This window comes from Adiantum capillus-veneris, chromosome 22 (genome assembly GCF_014529385.1).
Source record: "Adiantum capillus-veneris isolate H3 chromosome 22, ASM1452938v2, whole genome shotgun sequence".
Classification (NCBI taxonomy): domain Eukaryota; kingdom Viridiplantae; phylum Streptophyta; class Polypodiopsida; order Polypodiales; family Pteridaceae; genus Adiantum; species Adiantum capillus-veneris.
In genome coordinates, this window is record NC_140952.1 from 70,454,469 (window position 1) to 70,478,710 (window position 24,242).

Consider the following 24,242-nt stretch of genomic DNA (forward strand, 5'->3'; position numbering starts at 1 on the left):
CTAGTGATGCAATGCAGGGCAGTTAGATTTCCCGAGGGGTGTTTCCAAAAAGTGAAAGTAAATAGATAATAGGAAAGAAATCAACAAAAAGGATAGATAGTAGTCACACGTTGGTGCCAACCACCCTCAAGGGCCCCCTTGCTCTGTTGCCAGAGCAAGTACTTGTTTTATTACTTGCACAATGTTAATACAATGATGCTAAATGCTAAGAGGTTGAGATGCTAATGGGTACTTGATGCAGATGCTTGGAACTGCAGAGATACTTGGTACTAGAGAGGCTAAGTGCTGGGTACTGCGGATACTTGGTGCTTGGTATTGCGAGTACTTGGTACTGGGTACTACGGGTACTTGGTGCTTGGCACTGCGGTACTTTGGGTACTAAAGGTACTTGGGTGCCAAGGACACGGAGGTCCTGATGATCCCTACGCTAAGCTAGGCACGAGCCAAGCCAAAACACAAGGGATGCTAGATGGAGGGGTACTTATATTGCCGTGCTACTGAGGTGCTAACGAGTACTGCTGGAGATGCTTGATACTGCGATGACGACGCCGACGAGGCTGTGGGCTGATCTGCTATCGCCGGGATGATGACGAGGCTGAAAACTGCAATCGCTGGTGATGCCATCGGCTGAATGCTGAAATCTGTTGCGATGAGGTAACGACTGGCGATGACGAAAGGGCTTGAAACAGACCAAAAACGATGATGGGCTACTAGCGTTTTGGTAGCTGAAAACGCTGGTGACTGATGGGAGAAACGTTGGCTTTTGCTTGTGCTTCTTGAGAGGCACTTACTTTTGCTCTTCTGTTCTCCATTGGCACCCAAGGGCATGCATGCTCTTATACGGATAGCCCTCTAACTGAACCCCATAATTTAGAATATGAAAGGTCATTTATTGATAATGCAATGCTAAGAAGCGGTTCACACGCGGTAAATGCCTACATGTTGAAATGTTCTATTGTGCAAGAGAGGGTATGCAACTATGATCGGCATGGACATGCACGTCCTACTAGTGTCACAAATTGATGACGTGGCAGAACTGTACAGACCAGCTGATGACATTGCAGAATTGTACGGGCAATCGAGAATTGCATTGGTATGCTGACGTGGCAACAATACGGATCTCCCCGTTTTTCACTGGCCTACCACATAGCAGGCTGTTGTCAACTTGTCACAAGCTGGTGATGTGGCATGCCTGGACGCACAGGCAACAGGGGACAGAATCTCGAAAATCATGTTGCATTGCTGATGTAGCAAAATCCCAGAAATCACGCTGACATGCTGACGTGGCGGTCCGTATGGTGCTGACGTGGCTAGGCCGGAAATCGCGCTGACATGCTGTACGGATTTTCGCAAATCATGCTGATGCTTTTTTTTTTAAGGCTTTTTGGGATCAATTGCTTTTGAAACAATTGTATACCTTCATAAGTTCAGAATAGTCTGAACTCACGAATTATAAGAGGGAATAAAGCACTCATAAAACTATAAAAGCAAGGGACACACGAAAAGAAAAGAAAAACAAAAACAAACAAACTAACTAACTAAATCACTTTGCTTCGAAACAAAACTAGATAAAACAAAACATTATTAACTTAAAAATGTTTTCAAAAAAGGTATGTGTAAAATAAGTTGACGCAACTTACTTGGCTTAAAACAAGTACTCAACTTTAAGCCAAAAAAAAAAAAAGGATAAGACATCTTAAAAACTTAATCCTAGAAATCAAACTTCACACAACAACCTATAACGAAACACATTCTTAAGTCCTCAGGTAAGCTAAATATGAAATCGAAAAATGAATACTACTACAAACCTACGAAGAGCAAAGAACCAAACTTGACAATATGTGATCTCAACTTCATTGCTTGTCCAAACAGGAAGAATAAGATTATCACCTTTATCATGCATAGCTTGGACAACAGCTATGACATCCCTACTCACGTCGTCAGTGCCCAAGAGTAGGTGCAGGTTTACATAGAGGTCATTCATGCTTTGAACGTACTCTACAAAACCAACGAGCTGAGTTTCTATCACCCTCCGGAGGTGATGGGCATACTCAGCCATGATAAAGGCTAGCCATTGTCAAGCTATAGTGAAAATACTAGAAACGCTAAAGATCAAAACAACAACATAAGGTGTTATTAAGTCAAACAATAAGTCGGCTTTTTAGCTCCCCACTTCTATTGAATTTACTACTGATTATCTTGAACATTCCAAAGGAAGAAACACTAAAAATAAACTTACTACGATGCAAAAATGAACGAACTTTTTTCATGATTCTTTTGAATGAGTTTCAACTAGTAAAGAAATAAGATGGCAAGATTGAACAACAAAAGTAGATTTACTAGAACAAAGACGAGAAAATCTGAATAGTTGAGAGCAAATGACACCGTACTTAGCTAAAAGAGAAATGTTCGAAGAAATGTGAGGCATGCGGATGATTTTTAGATTGGCATATTCTGGTTCAAGGCGCTTATCATAGATATCTACTTCTAATCCCAAGGGAGTCTGAAAAATCTTAAGGTCTAAAAAGGCACAACAATCACTATGTGTGGTATAGTTAAGTTCACAAAACTCCTTGGGATAAATCCCTCCGCCTACAGAACTCGAATTCAAGTACATAAAATCTTGAAAAGAAGGAACGTCAGGGACAAAAAGATCATCTACAAAGCGTCTTACATTGCATAACTTGTGCAAAAATATTGGGCAAGTGTTATCAAGGACAAGACGCTCCATAAAATCAAACTCATAAGTAAAAAGATAGAAATTAGCAAGAAAAACAGCACAATTGGTACCCATAGGGATACCAATTGTTTGCTTGAAAAGAGAGTTGCCGATGGTTATATATAAATTGTCCAAAAGAAAATCTAACCAAGATATGATGTCAATGTCATCTACAATCCTGGTGAATCTCTTTCTTCCTTTGTCTACATCTACATTCTTATTTTTCAGCCATAAGAAGTCAAAGTTCAAGGCTGACTTTTCTACTAGCAATGCCTTGTACCTATCCTTCTCAAGCTTGTACGCAAAAACTTTTGAAATAAGAGACTTGACTCTAAATTTAAGGTCCTCCAAATTTAGCTTCGTGTATAGCGTTGTAAAGTCAAAAGTTTGGAGACATAAAGGAGAAGATTTCTCCTTAAGGCTTCTTGAAGAGTTCAAAAACTTTAAAACAGGAATCACACCTACTGAATCATTTAAAATCCAACTTGAATCGGTGGGTACGTCTGCTTCCTTTAGCATATTATTCCACAATTCATTTATGCTAAGTAAAATGGCTTTGAAACAATAACTAAGCCATTTGGAAACCTCGGTCAAAGAGGTGTTACAAGAAGCAGCTATAAATCTAGGCTTTATAGGGTTCTTGTGGAACTTCCAAACGGTATATAAAAAAGGTAATTTAGGCTGGCACTTAAAACCAAAAGACTTACAAAAGTCTTCATGTTTCAAGATAACCTCTTGCATTGAAAGATCACAATCACTGTAAGTCTGAGAATTTACTTCACCTAACAAGCATTCTAAATAGAACTTTTTGCACGTAACAACAAAGTTATTAGAGCACTTATCTACATAAGAGATTACAAAATCACGATGAAATTTCCTAAGATCATTACGATCAGAAGAAGATAAGCTATTCCTTCCTGAAGAAACGTTCCGAGAGCAAGATGCTAATTTCAAAGAAGCTTTCTTGAGGATTACAGACTTCCATTGGGTAAAAATACCTTGAACTCCTAAAGACTCCTCAAACTTTACTACGAAACTAGAAATTCCTTTTTCTATGGCTTTGAGAAGGCAAGAGTCGTTTGAGGAAGGGAGCCTATATTTAGTACCTCTTGAGAAAAGGTCTTTCAAAGAATCCGAAGGAAGGATAGAACAATCGGCAGTAACTACATGACCCAAAGCTCCATTTACGTAAGAAGAAAAGGCAGTTTTACTACAAGGGCAATCAATACTTGAGATTGCAAGCCTCTCTTGCTTTTTAAGATTACGTCCTATGTTACTATAGTTGAAAGCTTTTTGTCCTAAAGTTTTCACATATTTGAAAGCTACGACAGGATGGTTCCATACCTTTCTCACACAAGGAGGGAGAGCATCCAAAGCTTCTGGAGATCTCAAAATAGAGCTTAATCCAATCTTGTCTAAGTCAGGGGAGGTAAAGATAGTTATCAACAAATCTTTCTTTCCAACCAAGGGATTTTTCAGACTAGGACATTTGGACTTCAAAAATTTGCCTAACAGTACTCGAAGTTGAGTACTATGAGACTCTCTTAGCTCCAAATCTTCATAAGAGTAGTTCTCAAGGGTATACAAGAGCTTAAATAGGATCCTTATATTATACCTTTCAAATATTTTATAAGAAAAAGAACCCAATTCCATGGCGCTAGATAAGTAAATCAATCTCCGTTTGAAATCTCTATAAGCAAAAATTCTATGGTTAGAAGGGTCATCACTCTCAATTCTAGAGATTGAAGCCCTAGGGAGACCTTGTACTCTACTAGAAATAGTGTTGTGCAAAACAATTGGATTGATTTCAGGGATAGAAGGCGGATCTGAACGAGAACCTTTAGGAATCCAAATTCTTTTAAACAGACTTGAAGGGAGAACTAACTCGGGTTTGGGATGCCTTCGCCAAAGCATAGGTTTCTTATGGTAAATTGTCTTATTTTTACGTAAAGAAGACTTTCCTTCCAAGTTGAAACCTTTAGGGAAAAAAGTATGCAAAGTTCTCATCCAAAACAACTCTCGAGGCCACGCTAATTTATAGAACTCTTTAGAGTTTCTAAAATTACCTTCTATGTGCTCAATGGGAAAACAACGGAAAGACTCAAACCCATGTTTTGCTATTGCCGCATACAAGGGTTTCACACTTTCACGTACGGTGCTCTTACTTTGAACTTTTCTCGCTTCTCTTACATGTTCCTGAAAACGAACAAAAGCTGTTCGAAAGGTTTGGCCAACAGACATCATAGAACTATCGTGAATATTATAAATAACATAAATAACTTGAGAGGTATGAACCGGACTTAGAGGACGATCTACCGCAAGATGTTTTTTCCTTAAACGCCTCAAACGATTGAGGGCTTTTATGGAAGAACTTGTGTAATAAGTACTAACTAACACATTCTTAAAAGAAGCCCAACGAATAGGACCATCACCAAAAACATGCAAATTCTTCAAATTAGACTTAGCTAAAAACTTAAATCTTTCTTGATACAGACTATGACTACTTCTAGCTACTGAAAAGAAAGAAGGGTCGAAAAGACGTACCTGAGAGTCATCAACACTGCTGGTTGAAGCTGAAGAAGAAGTAAAAGTGTTTTTCATTTTTGTAGTAAGGTCGGTGTTTCAGATCAACGCCTGCCTCAAGGCTAAAGATCCTAAGGCTAGATTGGTGCTAGCCACACCCCTCATTTGTATAGCAGGGCTGCTTTTGAAACAATTGCTTTATTTTAAAGCTTTTAAAGCTTGAATGCTTTTGAGTTTAACTGCTTTTGGGGCTCTGCTTTTGGCATCCTTGCAAGAATAAAAGAGCCCTCAGGGCCTCACTCTTCAAAGCATCTGGACGCAAAGTCTGAGAGCAGAAGTTCCTGCGGGAGTTGTACTTTGCTCAAAGATTAATATAAAAGAAATACCAAAAGGGGCACCAGTCTTTGGGGCCAATCTCCTTGGCACGGAACTACGCCGGGCCATGTCGACCAAATTGAACTGTGATTTTAAAGTTGTGAAGTATTTTAAGTGATTCTCTCTCGTGTCGCGATAGGATGTTCACTTGGAGTGTCCAAGTTAGTTACAGTGGTATCAGAGCGCGGCCGATTTCTCTTCTACCGGGAAATACGATCCTTTTCTCGCGACACTTATGGATTCTAACAGAGATCAGTCGACTTCTTCTGCATCTGGGAATGCGGGAGGAGATCGCGGAGAAGATTCTCATGAGCAATCTGAGGAAGAGTACAGCCCACCTCGGCCTACTCGGGCGGAGATTGAAGAGATGGAACGTCGACAATTGGTTGACGATGCGAAAGATGATGGTCAATCTTACGAACGATCCGAAATTTGCAAGATTTTTGATTCAGCAATCCTTTGATGAAGTGCACAAAGGCAAAAAGCCACAGAGCCACCCATCAAACCGACACTCAAGAAACCTCCTGCTCCGAGGATGTTTACAGTGCAAGAATTGGAAGAGGTGGTTGATACACGGATCAGTCAACTTTTGGACACGAACAATAAAGCCAAAAAGCATGACAAAAAGCAGAAGAAAGAAATTGACTTCTCGGGTTATTTGGGTCGTCAGTCTACTTTTACATCGGCGAAAAAGCAGAAGAAGCATGTACGATTTGAAGGACTACCCAGTTCTTCTTCTTCTTCTTACAATTCTTCTAGCTCTTCTAATTCGAGCGAAGAAGACAAAAAAGGAAAAAAGCGAAGCAAAAAGCAAAGCTTCGGAAAGGGCAAGAAAAAGGCAAAAAAGACTAAATCTTGCCCAGTTTCTGACAATTCTACCGAGGACTCGTCCTTCGACAGCTAGACTCTGACAATCACCAATTAAGCATTTTTACAGAGCCAATCAATATGATTTCTTCGACAACAAGGGCAAAAAGCCCAAAGAATTCAAGGAGAAGGACAGGAAATAAAGTTTGAGCACTTTTCGAGGTTTCAAGATGCTCCCAAGACCTTAGCCTTTATCCAACAGTTTGACATAGCATTCTTTCGAGGCCGCTCGCTATACAGAGCACTCCAAGATCAAACAGGCGACATCCTTTCTGAAAGGCAATGCACGGACATGGTGGTCCACTCTGTTGTTAAGGAAATAAGCGCCAACAAAGGGGTTGAAATTTAAGAAACTCTTTATTTCTTCCTAGCTCACACAAGAATACGAACGAGGCGTGATTGCTGATTGAAACCATATTCGGCTGGTCAAGACAAAATCATTGAATTCTTACTGTGAAAGATTCTGGGAAATTTTTCTACCTGTTTCATCCTTTAAGAAGATCAGTTTCAGGGAGCAGATTGAACGATTTAGTTGTGGGCTTCCCAAAGAAATTCGAGACTATTGTCTCAAACAGAAGTCCGAGTCTATACAACAGTTGATGGGACATGCGAAGCGGGGATTTGTTATACATTCGGGTAAATTGACTTACCCATCAGATGAACCTTCAACAAGTCATAGCAGAAACAATCGACAAAAAGATAGACGGCCTTCACTGACAGAAGACCAAAGAGATGAATATTTCGAAGGAGGGAAGTGTTTTGAGTGTGGAGAACAAGGACATATCGGTACAAAGTGTCCCAAAAGGACACAAGAATCAAAACGACTGGCACATTGACAAAACAACAAGACGAGGCGATACTCATTCCAGAACAGCTTTTTGAATTAGCATTATTTTGCTTTATGGATTTATGAAACACAACTTTTATTTTGGAAGATGATTTTGAATTTTGAATTAAACTAATGTTTTTTGAAAGAATCTAGAAAAAAAAAAGGACTAAGAATGAGATCGAGCAATGACAGCTCTCCTGATAAACGAATCATGAATCACGACTGATTCAATGGAATGAAATGAATGACTGGACCACTCTGTTCAATATGAACTTAGTGATGGATTGGGATCCCCGGAAAAGATTTCTCGCACACGATAGTGCTTAAGCGGAAAAGATTTCTCGCACACGAAAGTGCTTGAGGGGAATGACTACTTGTACAAGACAGTGCTTTAGTCAAAAAATCTCTATAGACATGATCGCAATATGGGATTAGTTAACCCGACATTAGTGAGGACGTGGGTACTATAATAGACTTGGACACTCCAAGTCAAGAATCTACCGCGACAGCACCAAATAACCACTTCAAAATAGTTCACACAATTAATTCGACACTGGCTCGGCGGAGTTCCGTGCCTAGAGATATTGGCCCCAAAGACTGGCACTCCTTTCGGTATTTCTTTTTGTATTAATCTGAGTTCAAAGTATGAGAGTCGTTGGGTCTCACTCTTAGACTCTGCGTCCAGATGCTCTGAGAAGCGAGGCCCTGCCCACTATTTTAAAGATACAAGGGATGCCCAAAAGCAGAACCCCAAAAGCTTAAAATCAAAAGCTCTCTCTCTCTCTTTCAAATTGCGTAGAAAAAGCAATATCAAAAACTACCGTAAAAAGCCAGCACAAAATCCGCCAATTTCTGAGCCGTCCGTACTGCTGCTACGTGTCATTTCTGCCGCCAAAAATTAGGGTTTTCAACAGTTAGGGTTTTTGGCAAAATTAGGGTTTTTGCAATTAGGGTTTCTCTGGCAGAGTTTAGGGTTTTCAGTCACGTCATCACTTTGTGACAGTTACTAAATACGTTGCTGGCAATCATTGTCTAAGATTTGGAATGATTTTTTAATGTGATTTGTCATGTGATGTCTTGTGATGTCATATGTAGTAATATGACTGGCGTCTTTGTACATGTGCTAGATGTGTCTTGTCTAGTGCATAGATACTAACAATCAGTGTCTACTAAGACAGTTATGGCCTCTATCTGTTTTGCAAGCATAATCGAGGGCGATTACAATGCTTTCAACCGGGGGGCATGTCACAAACAGGTGACGTGGCATGCCCGGACGCATAGGTAGAAAGGGAAAGAATCCCGAAAATTGCGTTGCATTGCTGACGTGGCAGAATCTCGGAAATCACAGACATGCTGACATGGCAATCCGTACGGTGCTGACGTGGCAGGGCCAGAAATTGCGCTGACATGCTATACGGATTTTCGCAAATCCATTGATTCTTTTTTTTTAAAGCTTTTTGGGATTAGTTGCTTTTGCAACAATTGCTTTATTTTAAAAGCTTTTAAAGCTTGAATGCTTTTGAGTTTAACTGCTTTTGGGGCTCTGCTTTTGGCATCCCTTGTAAGAATAAAAGAGCCCTCAGGGTCTCACTCTCCAGAGCATCTGGACGCAAAGTCTGAGAGCAGAGGTTCCTACGGGAGTTGTACTTTGCTCAAAGATTAATATACAAGAAATACCAAAAGGGGCACCAGTCTTTGGGCCCCATCTCTCTTGGCACGGAACTACGTCGGGCCGTGTTGACCGAATTGAACTGTGATTTTAAAGTTGTGAATTATTTTAAGTGATTCTCTCTCGTGTCGCCATAGGATCTTGACTTGGAGTGTCCAAGTTAGTTATAGTTGTATGGATTTCTAAAATTTCCACTCGCTGCTTTTGGCCCAGTGCTTTTGAGTTTGCAGCTTTTCATGTACTTGCTTTGATTTTGAGGCCACGGGCCAAATAAGAACCCAAGGCCCTCATTTCACTCGGTGTGTGCTACGAGCATATGAGCAGAGAGGGCCCCCGGGTGTTGTAACTTTGCTCAAGCATTAATATAAAAATAAATACCGAAAGGGACGCCAGATTTTGGGGCCAATACCTCTGGGAACAGAACTACGTCGAGGCGTATCAACTCTAGTTTTAAAGTTTGATAAAGTTGTGAAGTATTTTAAGTGATTCTCTCGTGTCATGCCACATTTCCGCCTTGGGATGCCCAAGTCTGTTAAAGTGGTATCAGAGCTTCGCCGATTTCACTGACAAGGCAAGCTATATGGATTTTCGAAAATTATGGTGGCTGCTTTTCAGGAGTCCCAACGCTAGCTTTTGAGAGTAGATGCTTTTGGGTTTATTGCTTTTGAACTGAATGCTTTTGAAGCTCTGCTTTTGAGCACCCCTTGTAAGTTTATAAGAACCTTTTGGGGCCTCACTCTGCAGAGCATCTCAACGCAGAGTCTGAGAGCAGAGGTCCTTCGGAAGTTGTAACTTTGCTCAAGCATTAATATAAAAATAAATACCGAAAGGGGCGCCAATTTTTTGGACCAATATCTCTGGAAATCGGGCCGTGTAGGCTCTGTTAAAAGTGTAATTAATTTGTGACGTATTTTAAGTGATTCTCTTGTGTGTTGTGCTCAATTTCCGACTTGGGGTGCCCAAGTCTATTACAGTGGTATCAGAGCTCAGCCAATTTCTCTTCTATCGGGAAATCCGATCCTTTTACCGCAACACACATGGATTCAAACGACGAATCCCGCAAGAATCAGACAAACCCACCCGACAACTTCAGATCGGGTGAAAGTACGGAAAATTCAAATGGACAATCGAAACAAGAGTACGTGCCTCCACGGCCTACAGAGTAAGAATAAAAGGAGATGCAACGTTAACAACAGGTTGATGCCTGTGCCAAGCAAATGCTACAGTATTCAAAGGATCCCCAGTACGCGAAATTTTTGACCCGGCACCCGATTGATGAGATGCATTCCCAATAGGTACCGGTACGGCCATCGACACACCATTAAAGTCGGCCCTGAAGAAACCTCCTATTCCACGGATGTTCACTGAAGATGAACTTGATGATGTGATCGAACGACGAGTCAACCAAATATTGAAGACAACGAAGCCTCCAAAGAGACACAGCAAGGGAACAAATTACCCCGATTATTTGGGTCAACAATCTTCTTCTGCAAATGCACGAAAACAGAAGAAGCGTGTACACTTCAAGGGTGTGTCCAGTTCGTCCTCATCCTCTTCTGACAGTTCCGATAGCTATTCCTCTTATGATTCCAATGATGAGGACAGAAAGGGAAAGAAAGACAAAAGAACCAAAGACATGCAAAAACAAGAAGGCCAAGAAAAACAGATCTCGGAAATTTTCTAATAGTTTTGAGGAGGATTCATCCTCTTCTGAGAGCTCGAGAGCTCGGACTCTGATAATCAAATGTTTTATTCAAAAAGGAAGCACTTTTATAGAGCCAATCAATACGACTTTCTTAAAGATAAGAGCAAGACGAACAAAAAATTCAAGGAGGGTGGACAAGCAGTCAAATTTGATACCTTTTTCAAGGTTGAGAGATGCTCACAGAGCCCTCGCTTTTATTCAACAGTTTGACATACCCTTTTCTGGTGGGTGCTACTCAAAGCACTCCAAGATTAGAAGGGGGGCATCCTATTTGAAAGGAAATGCACGGACATGGTGGTCCACTTTTCTGTTAAGAAAAGAAGCACTGTCAAAGTGGCTAAAGTTCAAGAGACTTATTATTTCCTCGTGGCTCACTCAATAGTACGGAGTGACGTGATTACCGCCTAGAATCGTCTTCGGATGGTGAGGATACTTCTTGTGAGAGATTTTGGAATGTTTCTCTACCTGCTTCATCGTCTAAGAAGATCATTTTTTGGCAGCAGATCGAGCGATTTTGCTGTGGATTGCCCAAAGAGATACGAAATTACTGCTTGTTACAAGATTCGGAGTCCATACAGCAGTTGATGGGACATGCTAAGCAAGGGTTTGCAATGCATTCAGGTAACTTGACTTATCCAACAAATCAACTTTCGACGAATGATGACAAAAGAAGAGGAAACAAAGATACATATCTCCGACTGACAGAGGAACACACAGACGAATACCTCAAAACGAGAAGTGTCTCGACTAGTGGGGCGCAATGTCCCAAAAAAGGTAACAGACTGAAATAGAACTGGGAGAGGATATGCTCGCTCCAGAACAGATAAGATACTAATGTGTTGACAATACTTTTGCTTTATGAATAATTTTTGGAGTAGGAATTCTTGAAGATGACTCTGAATTTATGTGAAATTAATGTGTTTTGGAAGATCCTACTATTTATGTATAGATTACAAGTGAAATTAAGAATAAGATGATAGCGAATTGGGAGCGATGACAACTCCAGAATGAACCCGATCACGATTCGGATAAGAATCATGAATTTTAAAGGATGATGATGACGGATAATAAATGATATGACTGGATATTGTAGTGGGCGCATCAAGGATTCCCAAGGGATAAGATGGCTACACAGTGATAAGATAACTAGAATTGAATGATTGAAACACTCTCTTTAGTATGAACTTTCAACTCAATGTTTGATTGATGAACTCGAATTCCCGAAAATGATTACTCACACATGTGATTGTGTTTGAGTGCAGGACTGAAAGATGCAATGAGTGAAAGGTGGAATGATTCACAAAATGATTGCAACATTTCAATCTTGAGAAATCTATGGACATGATTAGCTAATCCGATGTGAAGTTCGAGTGGATCTAGATGCGATTGCCAAATGTAACAAACCTAGACACCCCAAGTCTAGAATATGTCATGACACACGAGAGAATCACTTAAAAATGCTTCACTCAAGTCACAATTTAATTGAGTCAACACGGCTCGGCGTAGTTCTATGCCCAGAGAGATTGGCCCCAAAGATTAGCGTCCCTTTCAGTATTTATTTTTATATTAATGCTCAAGGAAAGTTACAATGCCCGCGGGTCCTCTCTGCTCGTAGGCTCGTCAACACAACTGAGCCAGGCCCTTGGGTCTAATTTAAAGGCCCTTGGCCATGGAAAAGCAATTACATGAAAATCTTCAAACTCAAAAGCAAACTGCCCCAAAAGCTGGCAGTGTTTTTTAGCCAAAGCAAATTGCGGAATTCCGTGTGTCAGCACTGTCAGCGCAACTTCTGGCCGTCCGTACAACGAGTCGGCGTGCTTTCTAGTAGGTACGTACAGCTTGCCCGCCAGTCTTCCGTTAACTTCCTAGCATCCCTTGGAGCCCTGTCAACAGGTGCCCATAAGTTGGAACAACTTATAGCATATGGTCTTGTTATCAGGTCATGCCACGTCATAATTCTGTGACATATCCCCTTGAAAGAATTGTAATCACTCTCAATTACGCCTACAAAGAGAGACATAAGCCATAAGCCAGTTCAATAGACACTGACTCTAAGTACCAACGCACTAGACGAAACTAATCTAGCACTTACACAAAGACAACTCAGTCAGTGCACAATCAGATCATATCCAAATCAAATCACATAAAATTCTATCCAGATCCAAGACCATGATTCCTGGCAACGTATCACATCTTACCACTAATAATGCACAGCTTGAGGGCCAATACTCTCCAAAGAAGGACTACACCCATAGTTACAAGGAATGGCCATTTTCGGATCCCCGTTTCCATACTGATTTCTCGTTCCGGATCCCCGTTCCGTGTATCAGACGCAAGTATCTAAAACAGGGAATGGCGTTTCATGCATGTTGTCGTTCCCCGTTCCGGGTAACTATGACTACACCTCTTCTAGGTCCACTCGAGTGATGAAGCCTCAATTTCTTTATTTGGGTGCAATTATTTAAACCTGTGTAATTGATTGTCGTTAGCACAAAGTACATGGCCGGTTTCAGTGGTATCAGAGGTCAGCACTTCTCTTGTGAGGAGTGAACACTTCAAGAGGATGGAAGCTTTTACAAATCTAACAACAATCGAGAAGAACTCGACTCAACAAGGCTAGAACAATCTATAGCGGATGTGTGTGTGTATGTAAGTATAAGTAGAGAATTACATATACATATACATACTTGCGGCCATCACTGTTTGAGAACACTATGCACTACGGCTGTAATAAAGTAATACTGCCACGGACGCCTGAGGGACCAATGCCGTATAGGAGAGCCCAAAGGAACTCCACCTCCATCTCTCCATTTCTCTCTCTCTCATTCTACCTAATAATGTCCATCTCATCTTTATTGTCTATGAGTTCAATCCTCTCTTCTACCATGGGCAAAGATCAAAGTGCCTACACGGTTTCAATGAAGAGCTAGTGAACTTTCACGCATACCAAGTAAACTTTTGCACTCCAGCCGGGCACAAGCACAAAAAAACTATGACAAGTCTTGAGAGAAACCGGGTCACCAACACAACTACATCAAACTCCTCGTTTACATACCAAAATGTAGAGTCTATTTAAGCCTATATGGCTTCTATCATGGTGTTAGCACGATAGCAGGATAGCCACAATTCTATAAGTAAACTACATAATGCTTGGAGCACAGGAGGAAAGGCACATATCCTTAAGACGCCTCAGCCATCGTGATCTTACCGATTTATCTTAGGGTTAAATTAGAGTTCTTGGAGGTACAAGTCTTTTAATCTTGGCACATATCACCACTTGGCCATTTGGCATCTTCCCTATTTGTTTAAAACTTCAAATTCTAGGGTAATCTCATAGTAACATGGGACGCATCCCAAACAGCTGGGATAGGGCTTATAGGGGAACCATGTTTCCAAAATAGAGGGGGGACGCCCTAGGACAGAGCGCAAGGACGGTTTCAATGAAGAGCTAGACTCTAGTGAACTTTCACGCATACCAATTAAACTTTTGCACTCCAGCCGGGCACAAGCACAAAAAAACTATGACAAGTCTTGAGAGAAACCGGGGCACCTACACAGCTGCATCAAACTCCTCGTATACATACGAAAATGTAGAGTCTATTAGAGCCTATATGGCTACTATCACAGTGTTAGCACGATAGCAGGATAGCCACAATTCTGTAAGTAAACTACATAATGCTTGGAGCACAGGTGGAAAGGCACATATCCTTAAGACGCCTCGGCCATCGTGATCTTATCGATTTATCTTAGGGTTAAAATACAGTTCTTAAAGGTACAAGTCTTTTAATCTTGGCACATATCACCATCGGCCATTTGGCATCTTCCCTATTTGTTTAAAACTTCAAACTAGGACAGAGCGCAAGGAGAAAAGGGAGGGGAGGGGGGGGGGGGGGGGGGGGGGGGATTAATTTAGCCGGGAAGTTCAAAAATTGGCATCCCATGTTACTATGGTAATCTTCCTCTTCTTCTGTCCTACAGCACTACTTACTGGCTTTGTTGTCGCTTCTTGCCACTGGCATGACATGAAAACCATGAGATCAATTAATTGCAACGATGAACGCTATGATAGACTGAAGGTCCTTCACGCAAGACTGCCTCTATGTTCGCTTCCATGTGTGCAGTACTACTGTCCTACACACATTTCCCAGCTTCTTGCCAGCACGTCAATTATAAACCAAGGACCACATGCAGCAAAACTACACCTCTACAGCTAGAGTACGAGAAGCAGGAATCAAGGAAGCCTAGAAACACAGAGTCGGATTATCGTGAAACCCAACACATACTGTGTGTGTGTGTGTGTGTGGTTGTGGGGTGGGGAGGTGTGTGTGTGTTTTGGGGCGGGGGGGGGGGGGGGGGGGGGGGGGGGGGGGGGGGGCGCTCACCCTTATTGAAGTCCACGGCGCTCCGTCGCCTCAGTGTTTCATGCGCTACGAGGGTTTATTTGTGCAGAGCAGAATAGCTTGAGACTTTAGTACATAGGGTAATAGGGTAAAGTACAAAGAGGGTCGCTGATAAGCCTTACAAAATTGTAGATGTGACGCCCTCGTTCGGGACGTCGGGGAAACAAGACCGCACCGGCTCACCTGCGTTGCAAACGGGACTTGCAGGCAAGCAAACGCATGCACAAGAATGCAACTTAAAAACAGGACGCAAGAGGGACACGAGATTGAGGGACGCAAACGAATGATCACTATTGAAAGAAAAGTGCCGAATACAAGGGACGCGACGAATCGCATGAAAACGGGGCTCGCAAGTTGGGGGAAGTGGCACGTGCTTCCCTTATATACACCCCCGGGTTGAGAGAGCTTGACGCCCACGTCAAGCCGCGGTTTGAGAGGTGCCAATACAAAAGTTGATGCCGAGGTTTTAGGGGCGGATATTTACAAGGGGGGGGGAGTTAGGTGTTGCCGAAAATGTCTAGCTACCTAGGGTGATGCTAGTGGGGGGGGGAGGACTACTCTATGTGGTTTTCATTTAGTGTGTGGTCCTCCTCTTCAGTTGGCATGTTGTAGAAGCGCAGCACAAGGGGTCTTCCGAGTCGAAGCATGATTTCTTTAGGTACCCAAGTGCATTCCGTCATGGGGCGATTGCGCCATTTGACATAGAAGAGTTGTCCCCGGCGCCCAAAACGCGACTTTAGGATGGCCTCCGACTCATGTGGCGGGCCATCCTTTACATACTCGGGGAGCCTTCGCCCATAGGTGTTATCCGGCACAAATCTTTTGAGTAAACTTACATGGAAGGCATTGTGGATGTTGATGTGTGGTGGGAGCTCCAGCTTGTAGGTGATGTCGTTGAAGGACTTGAGCACTTTGTATGGACCATAGTAGCGGTGATTGAACTTCGGGGAGAGGCCTTGAGGGAGGGTGATGTTCTGAGAGCTGACGAGGACCAAGTCACCTTCTTTGAAGAGTTCGGCAGGCCGTCGCTTTTGGTTGGCGTATTTGGCGATGTGTACCTTGCTTTGCTCGAGGCTTTTCTTTGCGTGTTGCATGCGCGTTTGCCATTGTTGAAGAAACTCCTCACATTCCAGATCCTGGGCATGCACATCGCCAGTTGCCAGTGCAAGAGGTGTGATGACTTCTTTACCTGTGGAGAGCTCGAATGGGGTATAGCCAGTGCTGCTATGGATGGAGTTGTTGTAGTGGAATTCCAGGACGTCCATGTATTCGGACCAATCCTTCTGATCGGCCTTGACGTAGCTGCGGATGTAGTCTTCGATGCCTTGGTTGACTCTTTCAGTTTGACCATCGGTTTCGGGGTGGTAGGCGGAGGAGAAGCGGAGCTGGGTACCTAGTAGCTTGAAGAGCTCGCGCCAGAGGTCACTGAGGAAGCGGGTGTCGCGATCAGAAACTATGGCTCAGGGTAGGCCATGGTATTTGAAGACTTTGGCGAAGAAGTGTTTGGCGACTTGGTAGGCAGTGACGGGGGGCTTTGCAGGTATGAAGTGGGCTTGTTTGGTGAAGTAGTCGACGACCACCATGATGGTTGTGTGGCCGTGGGAGGGGGGGAGGTCGGTGATGAAGTCCATACTTACCATGTCCCAAGGACGTGAGGGTGTTGGCATGGGGTGAAGGAGGCCTGCGGGTTTGACTCTTTGAGCTTTGACCAGTTGACATGTTGGGCAGGTGCGCACGTAGTCGATGACGTCGTCCTTCATTTTGGGCCAGAAGTAGTGTTGATGTAGTTTGTCATAAGATCTTTTATGGCCACCATGTCCAGCTAGCTTGCAGTCATGAGCTTCCCACATGAGGTCTTTCTTTAGATCTGGGTCATTGGGGATGTAGATTTTGTCATGCGCGTAGAAGAGGTTATCTTTTACTTCGAATAGACCCAGGGCAGCTTTGCCAGCGATGTGGTCGGCGAGCATTCGGAGGATAGCGGGGTCGGCTTTTTGAGAGTCGAGGATGTGTTGGCGTAGGGTGCTGGTTGCGGTGGAGATGGCTGTGAGGGTGGGACTGCGACTGAGGGCATCGGGCATGACATTTGTGGTACCAGGTTTGTGGATGATGTCAATGTCGTATTCTACTAGTGTATCTTGCCACTTGGCTTGCTTGGGGGTTATTTTGGGCTGTGTTTGGAAGTACTTGAGGGAGATGTTATCTGTGTAGACTTTTGTGTGCTTGTCTTGGACATAGTGTCGCCACTTTCGGAGGCAGTGGACGACAACGAGCATTTCCTTCTCATGTGTGGTCCATCTTGTCTCTACATCTGTGAATTTGTGGGATTCATATGCTATGGGTTGGTTCTCTTGCATGAGGACACAACCAATGGCACCATCGGAGGCATCAGTGTGAACTTCAAATGGCTTAGTGAAGTCGGGTAGTCGGAGGACGGGGGCACCACACATGCCTATCTTCAGGTTCCTCAAAAGCTGCTTCTTCTCTGGAGGTCCATTGAAAGGGTTTGTGGCCTTTGGTGATCTCTGTAAGTGGTGCAACAATCTTGCTGAAGTCGCGGATGAAGCGGCGTGTGTACTGACAGAAACCCACAAACTCTCGGACTTCTTTGATGGATGTCGGGGGAGCCCACTTGATGACTGCGTCGACTTTCTTGGGATCCACCATGATACCTTCTAACGTGACGATGGAACCGAGGAACTCGATTCTTTGGACAGCAAACTTACATTTTTCCAGCTTGGCATAAAGTTGGTGTTCACGGAGGCGTTGGAGTACTGCGGCGACATGCTTTTGGTGATCTTCTAAGGTTTTGTTGTAGATGAGGAGGTCATCAATGTAAGTGATGAGAAAATCATCAATCATGTCGCGGAAGCTGTCATGGATTACTCGGCAAAAAGTGCCAGGACCGCCGGTGAGACCGAAACCCAGGACAAGTCATTCCCAGGAGCTGTAGCGTGTGCGAAAGGCGGTCTTCGCGATGTCTTTAAGGGCAATGCAGACTTGGTGATAGCCTGAGCGGAGATCGATGCGAGTGAAGTACTTGGCATCCTATAGTCTGTCCAGGAGGTCTTCCATGAGGGAAACGGGGTATTTGTTTTTGATAGTGATTTTATTGGGGGCCCAATAATCCACGCACAGTCTCATTGAGCCATCTTTCTTCTTGACAAACAGGACTTGGACCCCAAAAGGAGAGCTGCTGTGCCGGATGAAGCCTTGATTCTCTAATTCCTGGAGTTGCTTCTTGAGCTCTTTTAGCTCCGTGTCATTCATGCGATAGGGGGCCTTGGTCGGGGGTGTACTCCCTGGGATGAGATCAATTTCGTGTTGAATTTGACAGGGAGGGGGTAGACCGGGGAGAAGTTCTGGGGGCATGACATCTTTGTACTTCTAGAGAAGGGGGGGGTAAGTGAGGGATCACCAACTTTGGCATGTTCGAGGGTGATGGAGTTGAGTCTTGGTGTGGGCCGTTCCGTTGCTTGCATGATGCATAGGTGAACCTGCGCTCCTTTCTTGAGAGCCCTCTCGGCTTGCTTTGCACTCATGAGATTGAGTTTGGGGGAAGATGTCTCTGGGACTTTTTGTTTACCTTTCATCGCTGCCAATTGAGCGGGGTCATTGCGGTTGATGGGGGGGGGGGGGGGGGGGGGTTTGGTTTGAAGATGAGCCTGACGTGTGAATGCTTGCTTTGTTGTGAGTCTAGCGCCTTGTACTGTAACTACTTGGCCTTGATTATTCAGAAGCAATTGATCCACCTTCATGCCTAGGAGTGCAATGAGATACTTGTCGTTGAAGGATAGACCAATAATTGCCTCGAAGTCATCCATTGGTACTACTATGAAGTCAAGTCGGCATGTGAATTCACCCATTGCAATCCTGACTTGACGGGCTGCCTTGACATTGCTATCATTGCCTTGGGCAAACTTGATAGTAGTTTCATTTACGTTGTTGAGACGTAGGCCCAGGCGAGCGGCGCACTGCGGTGATAGAAAATTTTGTGTAGCGCCTGAGTCTACCATGATCCATTGCTGTTGTGATCCAATTGTTGCCTGGACATATAAATTATGAATATCCGTGATAGCTACTGCCATGCATTGAGCGTGGAGGGATACTGCTCCAATACGGGGTTGTTGGTCAGAAACAGGGTTCTCCATTTCTTCGATTCTTATTTGGGGGTCGGAGGGTGGTTCTTCTATTTGGAGGGTGTTGACCCTGCTAGATGATGATGATGCTTGATTGCGCTTGCGGACACATGCGTACTAGGGGCCATGAGCAATTCTGCAATCACTGCACCAGGTGCGATCGGGGTGCGGGTTGTTATTATTGCCGTTGTAAGTATTGGGGACCCAAGTGGTGGACGTGGGGCTGTAAGAATTGCTAGCAAAAGAGCTGCGTGGGACTAAGGCGCCATTTCCGCGGCCTAATCCAGGGTTGAAATTGGGTGGTGGTGTGCGGGGGTCATTGCTTCTGTTATTGGGTATAAATCCGCGGCCTCGCGCGGTGGGTGGGTTATACCACTTGTTGGAGGTAGTGGGGGCAAAATTGTTGGAGCGAGGGTTATTTGGAGGAAAATCTGGTGTTGAGTTTGTGTCGCGTAGCTTTTCGGCCATATTGGCGGCCACTTCCCAGGTGGTGGGGTTCTGCTTTTCTACTTCTCGACGAGCCCAGGGCTTAAGGCCGTACAGGAAACCATGTAGTCGGTTTGCTATGTGCATCAGTGGGAGTTGAAGCATTAGTCGACGATATTTGACAATGTAATCTGATATGTTGCCGTCTTGGCGCAGTTCGCGCCACGAGTCTCTGACTTTGTTGCCTTCATTATCTGGGACAAAATAGTTGATCATGTCCCTTTGTAAGTCTTCCCATTCCTCCCAGTTCTTTGATGGCTGTTTGGTGAGGAACCATACATAGGCATCGTCGGCCAGGAAGGTTTTGGCCACTTGCACCCATCTGCATCTGCCTATGTTGTTCCACTGCATGTAGTCTTCTACCTCTTTGAACCACTTGTTGAGTTCCAGTGAGTTGCGATGGCCTTTGTACTTCTCTGGGGGAATGGGTTTGAATTTTCCCAATCTGTTTTCATCTTCTATATTTCTCTCAAGGCTGTAGTAGCGTCCTTCACTTTGGTCATCCTGATAGTCTTCGTCTTCGTTGACTGTTCCTAGTCTTCCGGGCCGCGGTCGTCTTTGTGTGTTTCATCGCGTGTTGACATTACTTGTGCCTGGGCGGTCTTCGTGTCGCTGGCCTAGTTGTGCTTGAATCAGGTCGCCCAGGTTAGTAGACATCAAGTTCATCTGGTGTTCCAAGGAAGCCATGAGGCGTGCCTCCAGTCTCTTTTCCATTGGGTCTTGGTCATCTTGTCGTAGCTTCGTTTCTTTCTTCTTCTTGCGGTCTCTATTCAGGTCAGGTTCGGTCCTGTATCCTTCGTCCTTGTTCGGTCCTGTATCCTTCGTCATGTTCTTGATTTCCAGCCATTGTGGTACTCTTGTGGCCGAAGCCGAGAAAAACTCAAAAATATCAAAAGACTGACAAACTGCGAAAAAATGCGCTTGAAAACGTCGAAAAACGATGAGACAGCGCAAAACGTAGTCCAAAACGACGAAAACCGAAAAAAACGGGTCAAAAACAATGAACAACGATGAAAACCGGTCCCAAACGGTGTAAGACGGGGCAAAACGAGGCAGAACGTTGAAAAATGATGAAGAACGTGGAGAAACGCGTCAAAACGGTGCAAAACGGCAAGGAACGCGGGTAAAACAGGGCAAAACGTCGAAAAATGGTGGGGAACGTGGAGAAAACGCAAGGAACGTGGGGAAAACGGGGCAAAACGGGCCAAGAACGCAAGGAATGCGGTGAAAACAGGGCAAAACGGGCCGAAAACGTGGTGACAACCACGGGCCACGGGCCGACGTCGGGTCGGCGGGTGCTCGAGCCGAAGCTCTGATACCAAGTGTGATGCCCTCATTCGGGACGTCGGGGAAACGGGACCGCGCCGGCTCACCTGCGTTGCAAACGGGACCTGCAGGCAAGCAAATGCATACACAAGAACGCAACTTGAAAACGAGACGCAAGAGGGACACGAGATTGAGGGACGCAAACGAATGATCACTATTGAAAGAAAAGTGCCGAATACAAGGGACGCGACGAATCGCATGAAAACGGGGCTCGCAAGTTGGGGGAAGTGGCACATGCTTCCCTTATAGTAGATAGCTGGAAGTTAGATTTTTAACTAGATGTATAGCGTTACTAAATGGAGCATGTTGCATGACTCAGAACAAGAGCATTGAAAAAAGTGATGAAAAAATTGGGTCGTTCCTATTGGCTCAGCGTCATGTCAATACATCAAAACTTCACAAATTTGATGCTATGTGGAAGCAATTATCAACAAAAATCCCACAAACATAGAGGAGGCCAATTCGAGCTCGCCACAGGATGAGCGCTATTAGTCAACTCACCAAGACCACTTCACCAGTTGAGGTTGTGTGCTCTGATAGCGACCCCCAAGCTATAAAAACAAGGTGAAGAATCACGATGGCCTGCTAAGGAAATGTAATGCAAAAGTAGGTGAGGGTTGTTTGTAGATTTATTTTTTTTTAACATCAAACAATTTGAAAGGTTGTAGAGGGGAAAAGAAGAAATTATGTACCAAAATTTAGGTGCAGTGCAAGTTCGATCTCCACTGTCGGATCACCACGTAAACTAGGGGGAACCGAGAGTAAACTAGAGTAGTGTACTCTTGCCATTCCAACATGGACATGTGACATGCGATAGCCGATGGAAGGCTTTCGCATCCAGGACCACTTCTATGGGACATGAGGACGGTGAACTAGGGGTAAACAAGGGACATCATTTTTTGCCCCTTTGGAGAATGGGACATGATCTGGGGCCGTTGATCCCTGATGGGACAACCCTTGTGTGCAAGGGGATCGATCCGTGTAACATACTATCATGCAAGGCTGGCACCCATCTAGATCATAAAGATGAGTGTGACATTGAACAGAGGACTTCCAAGTATGCACCTATATAGGAGCTCAACATACCTTCATCCAGTATCACAAGCATTAAAATACAACAACATGCTTCATTTCTTGCCCCATGGATTAAAAAGGAAAATCTTCGATTAAAATTTGTATATATATTTACATGCTGATTATTCCTTATTTATTGAAGTGTGCTAGTGTGCTATCACAATCCAATTATGCTTACTATCCAATAGCACAAGAGCTGAGTTTGTCAAACAAGCAGATATATGGTACAACCTTGTTGCTATAAACCCATTTCAAATATCAATTTCAACACTACAAACGTTTGTTTGGTGGTTCAAAGCAAAGCTTTTGCATGTTACTGGTTTGGAAAAATTCCAATAGTTACGGCATCCCCTAGCTTCCCATATACACAATGCCTGATAATCTTGCAAACATCGTTAATAGGACTGCAGTTCTCTTGGAAAACTATTGATATGGTAATACTGAAGAGTACCAAAACCTTGCTAATTTTTAGAACAGCCTTATCTGAAAATTAGGTCCTCTAATCACAATTAGAGGGTTGATGAATCAGTTGTAAATTCGTATTTACCTGTTGGGTGATTCTTTTAATCGACTTCATGCAAACACTAAGGTCATCAGTAAACCAAAGAGGCGACAACTGGTGAGGTTGATGTGGATGTAAAGGTTGAGCCAGAGAAGAATCATGAGGCCCAATGAAGAAAGGGTATTGTGACCTCACTACTGGCAAACCTATGCATTTCAAAGGCCTTGGCCGAGAACTGCAAAGAGACAGAAGCTTCGCTAGCAGGGGACGGAATTAGTGGCGGTGGTGGTAGGGATACATCCACAAGACCCTATAGAATCTGCACCACACAGCTCATGGCAGGCTGCACGGTGGGATCCTCTTGCAAGCACCAAAATGTCACCATCAAGGCTCGTTTTGCTGAGCGATCCTTTTCCTCTACTACGGCCTCATCCAATATTTCCTTTGCCCTACCCTCGCCTCTCGATGTCAGCTTATAGAGTGCCCATTCTGGCATATATCCCCATCTTGACTCCGACGTACCCTCAAAATTTCACCGCCCCGATAGCAACTCCAACAATGTAACTCCATAGATGTATACACCTACCTTTTCTATTGTATGACCCACCGTTCTTAGCCACGCTGGTGCCATATAACCTCTTGTGCCCCGCGCAATCGTCTCCACAACATCCTGTTGTGCCGACTCATAAGCTCTACCAACCCAAATCCGACAGCTTTGCAACTCCATCATCATCCACAAGAATTTTCTCAGGTTTTATGTCACAATGTACGATGCAATCAAAACTACCCTCATGAATGTAAGCTAAGCCCCTTGCCACACCTATAGCAATGGCAAGCCTCTCTGCCCAAGAGAGTTTTGGATACTTTGAACCCTCTTTAGGAAACAAAAGCGCATCTAGAGACCCTCTGCCAATGTGCTCATACACGAGAAGCCTTTGGTGCCTCTCCAAGAAAAACCCCCTGAGCCTCACCAAATTCAAGTGCCTAACCATCCCAATGGTGGCCACCTCCACATGGAACTCTTTCTTGCCCTAGCGAATGCCTTCCAATTGTTTTACTGCGATTTTGGTCCCATCAGCAAGGATTCCTTCATAGACCAACCCGAATGACCCACCTCCCATCCTGAGTGTGAAGTTCTCTATTGCATTCGTGAGTTCCCTGTAGGAATACCTCGGTGGTAGCCCCGGTAACGCTTCCAGCAAAAATTCTTCCTCTTTTGCATGAGCCACTTTCATTTTGTGCCTTACAAACCACCACAAACCTATGTAGAATACAATCACCACAACTTGAACGCATACACCCAATACAAGGACTAAAACAAGGAGAATCTTCTCAAACTGCATTAAGTTATATAAAATGAAACTGCTAGCAAGTCACATAAGAAGCTACATAGCAAGTAGCTTTTATTATACCTTCATAAGGTTTGAACTTACTTACGGATTATAGGAGAGATTAAAACACACATGCACAATGAATGTACCAAATTCAAACACTACCACCCATTATCCATAACAGCCATATAAAGGCTCCTCAACCACCTTAGTAACACAAGAACGTGACACGATCATTTACTTTTACTATGTGAAAATGTAGATACCTGAGCAGTTCAGCAACATGGAGATGTCCAA

At 43.9% G+C, this 24,242-nt stretch overlaps 1 protein-coding gene and 1 pseudogene across 1 annotated transcript in view; both read right to left on the reverse strand.

Annotated features, from left to right (window-relative positions):
- LOC147429555 (uncharacterized) overlaps nt 1-15,214 on the reverse strand; it is a 47,332-nt gene extending 32,118 nt beyond the window's left edge. The window contains exon 1 of the mRNA XM_086495806.1: nt 15,070-15,214. The gene's annotated coding sequence lies outside the window, so the exon portion shown is untranslated. The remainder of the gene's footprint in view (nt 1-15,069) is intronic.
- A 7,557-nt stretch (nt 15,215-22,771) lies between these two features.
- Nucleotides 22,772-23,957, reverse strand: LOC147429556 (G-type lectin S-receptor-like serine/threonine-protein kinase SD2-5 pseudogene; annotated as a pseudogene).
- Between the last annotated feature and the right edge of the window lie 285 nt (nt 23,958-24,242).